General features: G+C 51.4%; 2 pseudogenes; both read right to left on the bottom strand.

The window, feature by feature from the left end:
• On the bottom strand, positions 1-2,997 carry LOC114448558 (exopolyphosphatase PRUNE1-like; annotated as a pseudogene).
• A 651-nt stretch (positions 2,998-3,648) lies between these two features.
• On the bottom strand, positions 3,649-10,427 carry LOC114448561 (unconventional myosin-Ie-like; annotated as a pseudogene).
• Positions 10,428-10,570: the final 143 nt, after the last annotated feature.

Below are 10,570 nucleotides of genomic sequence, written 5' to 3'. Positions count from 1 at the left end.
TTGGTTTCAGACGTGTTTATTTCTTGTTGGATCGGCGTGCAGACAGAACGCTCAGCGAGTGACGGCAGCGTTCACCCGGCTCTGCATGCTGCCTTTAAAAACCTGTGTGTGTGTGTGGTGGCGGGTCGAGCTGAGCCGACTCACTTTGGGGGATGTTCGGTTCTGAGAGTCTGCAGACGTCACTCCTCGGACCAGAACACGGGGTTTTATTTTGAAAGGTTTGGTCTGGACTTCCTTCTGTTGCTCCTCTCTGGCTCTCAGGTCAAAGTTCATTGTGTTGACGGAAACGGTTTTGGTGGATCTGTGATTAAAAGCTTTTAACTTCTTTCTCTCTTGCTGTTACACTTTGACGTCCACAGAATCGTCCTAATGTTTGACACGTGTCCGCTCAGATGTCAGTTCCCTCCTCTGTCGGCCATCTTGCTGAACTTCTCCTCCAGGTCTTGAGCACTGATGCGGGGCAGACCATCATCTAGGGGACAGCCCTCCACCAGGCTGTTCATTGGGGGTCGGCGGGACCTGAGCATCCTCTTCCTCTACGTTTCCCAGGTAACCGTCTCCCTCCAGCTCCTTCAGGAAGTCCTTAACAATGGGGAGGAGCTTCTTCCGAGACGCCAACGTATTTCCTGGAGGAGAAGACCAACTCATGTTAGGGTCAGAGCAGAACCTACGCCTCCCCTCATCCACCCTTCCATTCACTTCCTCTTAAAACGTCACCTTGCTGATAGGCTGAGATGTGAGGATGAAGGCTGCTGATTGGACTAAGGTTGAGGGCGGGGTTACGGGCCTGTTCCAGGTACTGGCCAACCTGAGGACGGAGGACACCTCAACAAACACAACTTACAGCAGTGGATAACAGCTGCAGAAACAGTGAGTACCTGGTCCCTGCAGGTGGTGCTGTGGCTGAACACAGCGAGCTCTCTGATTGGCTCTTTGCTCTCAGTGAATGAGATTGTCATCAGCAGCAACAAATCGTATCCAAACTTCTGACAGAAGGCCGACAGCTCTGCCTCCATCTCCGGCCTCTGTAGGAACTCCTGACACACACACACACACACAATCTAAAACAGGTCATACCCGCTGCTCTCTGCCTCCCCCTGCTGTCAGGCTGCCATCAGTGCATCTGCTGACCATTGGGTGGGGCAGCAGGAACTCTACAGTACTGACCTCCAGTGTGATGTAGAGGACGGAGACAGCAACATTCAAACTTCCTGCGACAGCTTTCATGTCCTTCAGCAGCATCTGTTCAGTGTTCAGACCTGAGGGGAAAAAAACACTGAGCATGTGTGGATGACACCGGCAGGTACAGGCGAGGCCTCGGAAACCCACCTGAGACGTCAAACTTTGCGTTCTGCAGCGCCTGGAAGAGAGCGCCCCTCGGTGGCAGAGCAGGGAATCTGGTCTCCAGCGCTGCGGCATACTGACTGTCTTTAGGAGTCACTTTACCTGCAGCGGGAGCCATGTTGACGCAGTCCAGCACCACCGCCGCTACACACACAGGAAAAGACGACCAAAGACACCGGTCAGCACTCAGTGACCGCCTGAGGCGGATCACGTCATGTGATCAGGTGTGTACCATAGAGCAGCTGAGCCAGCTGCTGGTCCAGGATGTGTGGAGCTTTCTGGATGATACGTTCTGTTACCAAGGTAGCACAGGATCCCACCGTCTCCACGGTAACAGGACAGGAGGCTGAGGGCTCTCTCTCCAGCAGGTGGTGGTCAATCACCTCTACCACGGCCCCCTCCAGGTCGCTGTCTGAACTGCAGGAGACAGACACACACAGACACACTGTGACACACACCTGTCAGGTGTTTGCGGCTCCTCAGCGAATGTCTGCTGTTACCTGGGAAGGATGTTGTGGTCGACCAGCGTCAGCTGCAAGCGGCCAGCCTGCTGCAGCGCTCGCAGGTCCAGCTGCTCCCTGTACAGCAGGAGGTCTGGAGACAAACCGGTCTGACGCAGCAGAAAACGTTATCTGACCGCAGCACCAGGTCTGACTGCCGGATGTTGAGCAGAGGGAGAGCGAGCATGTCGCTCTGTGCCGTCTGACAGAGACAGAGAGACCTCAGGACTGAAGAGACTGAAGCTACTGACAAGTACTGGCAACTGATTGGACAGTTCTTTACCTTGGACAGGAAGTAGGCGTAGGCCAAAGCGCACACCATGGAGTCCACGTCACAGGCCTCGTTCCCGAGGACAACATGGAACCCTGGACCAGCCTGATCCACGTTTGCCTAGAACCAGAACCAGGAAGTAGCACAGACTTATAAACACAGGAAAACATGAAGGAAGCTCAACGTAAACATGATCAGATGTTCACATGTTCTGTGACAAAGTTTAGTGTTTAGTGTCACTACATTATAATAATATAGTAATATTTACATAATACAGTAACTACATGATTCAATCTATTCTTGTACAGTTTGTAGTCTAATCTAATTATATTTTAACTGTCTTTTTATAACAATAATAATAAATAGTGTGTTTCTTTATGTAAATGATTTTATAGAAATGTAGATAAATAAATGATTTATTGTGAAATTTGATGACGTAGTTGTCTGACCGGAAGTTTAGTGTGAAAGGTGTAAGTGACCGGAAGTGTACTGTGAAAAGTTGTAGTCGGGCTAACTCGACAGCGCTGAATAAATAAATCCTGAATACATGATGAGCGCGCTGTAAACCTGCTAACAGGCCACCGTAGCCTGGCGGCTAGCTGCGGCTAACAGCTAGCTGATGTTGTCTGTGTTACCTTCACGGCCTGGAGGCAGCTCGCCAGAAACTCCTCCATCTCCGCTGCTGTTAGCTACTAAACACCCGTTATGGCCGCCAGCTAACAGGCTAGCTGCCCGTCCGACAGCTCCACGGATCCGGTAAACGGTGACAGCCGGCTCACCGGGCTACGGGCTGCCAGTCACACACGTTACCGTGAACCTGAACGCATGACAGTCAGGAGGGCTGTCGGTAGCGCACTGGGTAAAAGGTCACGATGCGTTCACGGACACGTTTCAGCCTCGTAAATGTCCGCCGCTGATGGATATGGACGGGAAAACGGATCCAGAGAAGTGGACAGAGACACAGACAGCACGGCGAGACAGATCCATGTCCCCACAGAGAGACACACTGAAGACATTCCCAGCCGCCGAAAAAAAAATTAAAATTATAAAAACCCTTTTTTCAATTATTAATTATTCTGTTCATGGGACGTGTGACGAAGCTAATATATAAATAAAGATGTAATTTATGAGATAAAATAAATATGATTTCATTTTAGTTTAATTAAAATCCTGTGGGATTAACAACATGAGAAATACTCTAATAAAACTTTCATTGCTGTAAATATGACCGTGCACTCTGTGACTTCTGACACAGGGAACTGTGGAGTGTTTTTTTTCTGGCAGTTATTCCAAACACACGTGTTGACAGCTGTGTGAATCATATCACACTCCACTTTTCCATCAGCATTTGAAGGCAGCACAACCCTCCCGAGGGACTGAACTCTGGGTAATGTAGTGTGTTGTTAGTAACGTACCAGCAGCAGCAGCAGCTTCAGTTACAGACATGGATCTGATCAGAGCAGCTGAAGCACTGAACATGTGACCTGAGCAGGAAACAGCGATTACTGTAAAACAATTTAACCATCAATGAAGTTGATTTTAATTTACTTTTTATTTGGTACTTGGATCAGAGATAAAATCATTGTTCAGAGAAATAAAAGTTTTTTGTTTTTCTACATTTTAAAGCTCTGGTGTGACGTTTAGTCTCCGTTCACCAAACTCTGCAGGCGGCTTTTAAACTTCTCACTAAATTTGTTCTGTTTGAATGTTCAGTGCAGACTGAAGCCTACAAGCGGGAGGGGGGCTTACACCGTATCCATGGTAACACTGAGGCGAAAACTGATCAGCCTGCTGTGAGATGATCAGAGACTGAAGTCACACGGAGACGTTTAACCTGAATGTATGCAGCGTGACGGGGACGAGGACACATTAGTGTCCAGGTGTCCACAGGCAGAAGCTGACCTATGACTCTGACCTCTGACTGACAGCTGCCACTCAAACTGAAACATATCTATTGGTTGAGCTCATCTTCAGCTTCCTGCTTGGCCTTCGCTGATTTGTTTAAGTTTCGTGTGACCTTTGACCCCAGCTGCAGCAGCAGGTTGGTGACCTCTGGTGACCTCTGACCCCCCACCAAGGAGGTCTAGATCTTCTCCACATAGTTTCCAGGGAACATTCCCTCTCTGCCCCGCAACCGGCCGAACCACCAACCAGACGCATCTGCAGACACACAGTAGAGCGCTCACAGGGTCTGCAGGTCTGCAGGTAACGCTATCGCTAAGAGCAGTTAGCCATGCAGTGGTAATAGTACACAGTATATGGAACAGCAGTGCTAATAGTAGCAGAAATGCTACAGTGCTAGCAGTACCTTCAGTGAGTATCTCGATGACATCATCGGCGTTGAAGCTGAGCTCGTCGGTGTCCTGAGCGTCATAGGCGTAAAGAGCTCTGCACTGAGGAGTCCGCGGCTTCGGTTTGGGTCGACCTGCTCCAGGAAGAGGCCTCACCTCCTTCGACCGCCGCCGCTGCAGCCTGCAGGCGGGGAGCAGGGATTAGTCACACTGCACACACAGATGGATTCAGTGGTTGTACTGGGTCACTCCCAGCAGCCTCACCCTGCAGCGCCCTGGTCAGGGACGCCCATGAAGCCCATATCGTTTTGTTGGACCTTCTGGTTTTCGGGGGGATACTGGCTGTGGTGGCGAGGCAGTGTGGGCTGCTCCATGCTGGACTGCTGCCTGAGGATGGAGCCTCTGGAGGAGGTGGAGGCTCCTCTCTGACCCCCGCCCCTTCTGTACCGAGAAGCTGAATAAAAAAAAGAGACATGTTACAACCCACCACCTCCTAAGACAGCTGACGTCTTTTCTAACTCTACTACCTGAGTGGTACTGGCTGGTGGGCGGAGCCTGGTTGCCCACGTAGCGGCTCTTGCGCTTGTCCTTCCTAGTGGGTCCTAAAAACACACAGACAGGAAGTGAGGAGCAGAGAACACGATGTTCTGACGAAGCCTGAATCAAGAACTCACTGGAGTTTTTGGGCAGACCCGGTCCGATGGACACCTGCAGGGACTTCCCGCTGGGCTTCAGGACCACCTCGTCTCCCTGACCCACCTGGAACTGGATCTGCCTCGACCCTGAACTGCTGAACGGACCCCAGCCGCCCTTCTTCACCTTAAATTCCAGACTGGAGGGAAAGACAGATGGAAAGTTACTGAAAACCATGCTGCAGGCAGACAGGCAGAGAGACAGACAGAGAGACAGACAGAGAGACAGACAGAGAGACAGACAGACAGACAGAGGACAGACAGAGACAGACAGAGAGACAGACAGACAGGCAGAGAGACAGACAGAGAGGCAGACAGAGACAGAGAGACAGAGACAGACAGACAGACAGACAGACAGGCAGAGAGACAGACAGAGAGACAGACAGACAGACAGAGAGACAGACAGACAGAGAGACAGACAGTCAGGCAGGCAGAGAGACAGGCAGACAGAGAGACAGACAGGCAGGCAGACAGACAGACAGACAGACAGACAGGCAGAGAGACAGACAGGTTTGGTACTGACAGGTTGTTGAATTTCAGCGGCAGCTTCTTCTCAGTTTTCTCCTGATAACGTTTGACCAGCAGACTGAGGAACTCCGTCTTGAAGACACTCTGAAGAACGCTGTCATACTCCTCCTCATGGACGATGAAGAAGTCGTCCTGCAGAGTGCTGACGGACAGACAGACAGACAGGTCAGAGAGACAGACATTAAATAAATCATTCACAAAAAGATCCATCCTAGGGGTCCTAGTTCTTCCTTTCTGCTTCTGACCCTGGTGGTCTTCATCTGTGCTTCTAGCTGTTATTCCAGGTTTTGATCCAGGCTCTTGTGACCTACCTCAGAGAAACTGACTGGATCTTGTTGACCTCAATCTTCCTCTTCAGAACCTCCTGGATCTGACCTTTATCTGGACCTTGTTTCACCTTCTCTCGACCAATCAGGTACAGGAACTTTGGGGTAAGAATTAGATCCCGCTTGACTGTCTGTAGAACAACAAGAACAGGGACTGTTCAGTTACAGATTTAGACCCCGGTCTGGTTCTGGAACTAGGTTTAAACCTGGCTTTGCTGTCGGTGGTTTTTACCCTGAATCTTCGATCGTATTTCATGACCACATCGGCGAAGTCGATCCTCTCTCGGCGGCCGACAAACTGTCTGACCTCGGGGTGGTTGTCCGTCCCCAAGTAGTCACCACAAAGTTCCTGTTGATGCTGTTTCTGCGGCGCTCCTTCTTGTTCAGCAAGATGTCAGAGGCTGAAGAACCACAACAACAGACACGTCACTCGAGACAAAAACCCGGGTTTGGACTTCAGTGACCGACTCACTGGAGACACGTACCTTCCTCCCTCATCTTGACGTACTTGCGGACCGCGATGTGTTTGCGCCACGCCTTCTGGATGACCCGAGCATAGCCGTTGTACTTCCTTTCCCTCATCTCCTCCAGCAGGAAGAGCTGCAGAGAGGAAACAACCAAAAGACAAAGAGCCTGAAAACCAGAACCCAGAGCACCACAGGACTGGTTTACACCGGACCGACCACTTCTTTCATACCGACTCCGGAGCTTTGATGAACACTTTACTCTTTCCTAGCTGGAACTGGTCCTGGTCCATGTTGACAGAGTTGAGCAGGTGCATGACTCCTTGACGTTCCTCGCCCCTCCAGTGAGGCCAGGTCTCCCTGGTCAGGATGGCGTACCTGCAGTACAAGTCCCTGTTGGCATGTCTGAAGTACAATGGTGGGGTTTTTGTACCGTGTTTGACCTCTGACCTCTGCAGGAACTTGCTGAACACCCGCCTGTAGGCGTATCCAGCGCGGCGGACTCTGATGTTCTCTTTCAGGCCCAGGTACTCCACCTGATGTCGGACCCTGTTTTCCTCCCAGTCCCGAGAGCGCTTGGTCTCGTTGGGTTTGATGCAGCGGATGTAGTGGGGGGTGCACTTCATCAGGGTCTGGACCAGCGTGTTGGCTTGTTTCTAAAGGGGCCGGGGTCAAAGGTTAACCTGCTGCTACCTGCTGTACCTGACAGAGCGCCCCGTCTCTCTCACCTTGATCTTACTGCCAGCGGTTGTCGGTCGCCCTCTCTTCTCTGCTTCCAGGTTCTCAGGGAACAGAGCTCTGATGAACGGACTGAACCCAAACACACCACAGGAGTCAACAAAGAAACACACACACACAGGCACAGGCACACACACACAGACACACACAAACACACAGACACACACAAACACAGGCACACACACATAAAACACACACACAAACACAGGCACACACACACAAACACACAGACACGCACGCACAGACACACACAGACACACACAAACACAGACACACACAAACACACAGACACACACACAAACACAGGCACACACACAAACACACAGACACGCACGCACACACACACACAGACACACACAAACACACAGACACACACACAAACACTGACACACACACAAACACAGGCACACACACAAACACAGACACAGGCACAGACACACACACACACACACACACAAACACAAACACACACACACAGACACACACAGACACACACAGACACAAACACAGACACACACAGGCACACACAGACACACACACAAACACAGGCACACACACACACAAACACAAACACCAGACACCACGCACAGACACACACAGACACAGACACACACACAGACACACACAGACACACACAGACACGCACGCACAGACACACACACTGACACACACAAACACACAGACACGCACACACACACACACACACACACTGACACACACGGTGTACTCACAACTCGCTGCTCTGCATCAGCTCTATGATGTCATTGAACAGCACATCTCTGTTCCGCTCACAGAAGCCGCTGACGTCATAGGACACCTGGACACAGACGGACAGTGAGCACACAGACAGGCGGACAGGCGGACACACAGTGTGCCGGCGTGGCGAGGACCTTTCCGGCGTAGTGGTGGATGATGAAGCCTCGGTTCCAGCTGCTGAAGTGCTCGGGTTCCGATCTGTCCCTGCAGCTTCTGCAGCAGCGTCTGATCCGCCCCCTCACCTTTGGCGTGCATGGTGGCGCACACGTCGTCCAGGATGCTCATGATCCAGGAGGATTCTGGGAAACGATGATGAGATGACGTTTGCAGAAAGTATTTCTTCACAGGAAGTGACTGAGTGCTCTGCGCTCTGATTGGCTGACGTACCAGTTTGGACTCGATGAGGTCACAGACCACCTTGTTGTTGAAGTACTCGATGGGGTTCCATCTGATTCCCTCCTGGACGTACTCGTCCTGCAGAGACAGAGAAGGTGAAACATGGCGCCGCCGCCTTTGATTGATCGGAGCTGATCGGAGCTGATCGGAGCTGATCGGAAGCTGCAGGACGCCGTCACCTGTTCGGCCTTCAGAGTGAGCTCGATGAAGATCTGCTGCAGCTTCTCGTTCACGAAGTTAATGCAGAACTGCTCAAAACCGTTTTTCTGGGAAAAAGACGCGGAAAATCATCAATAATCGGATCAATACATCGATCAGTCAGTCTGTTAATAGGTTTGGTTATTATTAGTTAGCTCTTTACATTTTTATTTGAATACTTTTATGATTGACAGACTACGTTTCCCAGAATGCCGTTCAGCATGTGTGAAACATTTGAAGGCAGCGGGGACAGTTTGTTCTGGGACCAGAATGGCGGGGCGTGTTCGTACCTGGAAGATCTCGAAGCCGTAGATGTCGAGGACCCCGATGTTGAGCTCCTCCTGGTCCTTCTGCATGGCCCTGTTGACACACTGACACACAGAGAGGAGACACCGTGAGACAGAGACTCAGAGGAGGACCGAAGGACAGACGGCGGGGGGGACTGACGTCAACCAGGAAGTCGAAGAGTCGGCTGTACAGGGCTTTGGACAGGGGTCTCTGGAGAAGCAGGCCTGCTCCGTGTTCAGGGTGACGGAGATGGACTCGGTCTTCCCGCCCCACTTACTGTCCATGATCCTGCTGGTCAGTTTGCTGCAGAGACCGTCCTGAGGGATCCCCAGCAGGTAGGACGGGAACGCCAGGACTGACAGGACACAGAGACACATTCTCAGAGACAGCAGAGGACACGGAGCGTCCACTGTGCAGGTCTAACTGTCCACAGAGGACGGGCATGTGTCTGTCTGTGACGGTGCAGTCTTACAGTCCTGGCTCTCCACCACAGCGTAGTTGTTCTCCTCTCTGAAGCTGATGTTTCCCAGGTGGAGGATTCCTGCAACCAGCTGCAGCACCGAGTCCTGGTCCTCCACAGACAGACCCACAACCGCCATGGCCTCCTGACACACACACAGACAGGTTTAACACACACACAGACACACACACACAGACACACACACACACAGACACACACACACAGTTTAACACACACACAGACACACACACACACACAGTGTTTAACACACACACAGACCAGAGTATCAGTGAACTCCTTCTTGTCGCTGACGTCCTCCACGGTGTAGGTCCCTGATTGGTTGAGGTAGTAGTAATAGTCAGCGTCGTGACCCGAGGTTCTCCCTCTGCTCCCCACTGGCCCCCTCCAACAGCTGGGGACAGAGGTCAAAGGTCACAGTGTATATGTTGGAGGACGTGTTGGACATGTTGGAGGACATGCTGGAGGACATGTTGGAGGACATGCTGGAGGACATGTTGGACATGTGAGAGTATATATACCTGGTAGTAGTGGAAGCTTCTCTCTCCTTGGTTCTGAGAGACGACTCGACTTTCTCCAGCAAGAAGTTGGAGATTTTGCCTCCGTCAGGAGCTCCTCCTCGACTGAACTGGATCTCAAAGTATTTCCCCTGACAGGACAGTGTACAGTCAGTGTGTGTGTGTGTCTGGTGTGTGTGTGTGTTCTTTTGTTGTCATACTCACAAATCTGCTGGAGTTGTTGTTGCGGACGGTTTTGGCGTTCCCGAAGGCCTCCAGCAGCGGGTTGGACTGCAGGATGATGTCTTTGACATGCTGCACACAGCAGGGAGGACGGCAGGGGTAACCATGGTGACAGTGATACCAACAGTAACCGTGGTGACAGTGGTCCGTGTACTGACCTGCACTTTGTCTCCTCCTCCGGACACTTTGGACACGTAGCTCATGATGTATTTGGCGGCGACAGTTTTTCCAGCGCCGCTTTCTCCACTGAGACAGACAGACACACACTGCAGCTGTGTAGGTGTGTTTATCAGGTGTGTGTGTGTGTGTGTGTGAAGCCCCGCCTACCTGATGATGACACACTGGTTCTCACTGTCAATCATCATGTTTCTGTACATGTTGTCAGCCAAAGCGTAGATGTGAGGGGGGTTCTCATACTGAGCCTGGGGAAGGGGGACATGGACTGTTAGAGTGAGTGTGTGTCTGTGTGTGTCTGTGTGTTTGTGTATCTCTGTGTGTTTGTGTGTCTCTGTGTGTGTGTCTGTGTGTGTGTTTGTGTGTGTGGTTGTGTCTCGTGTGTG

Source organism: Parambassis ranga, chromosome 16 (genome assembly GCF_900634625.1).
Source record: "Parambassis ranga chromosome 16, fParRan2.1, whole genome shotgun sequence".
NCBI lineage: Eukaryota > Metazoa > Chordata > Actinopteri > Ambassidae > Parambassis > Parambassis ranga.
This window is presented reverse-complemented; position numbering and strand designations above follow the sequence as displayed.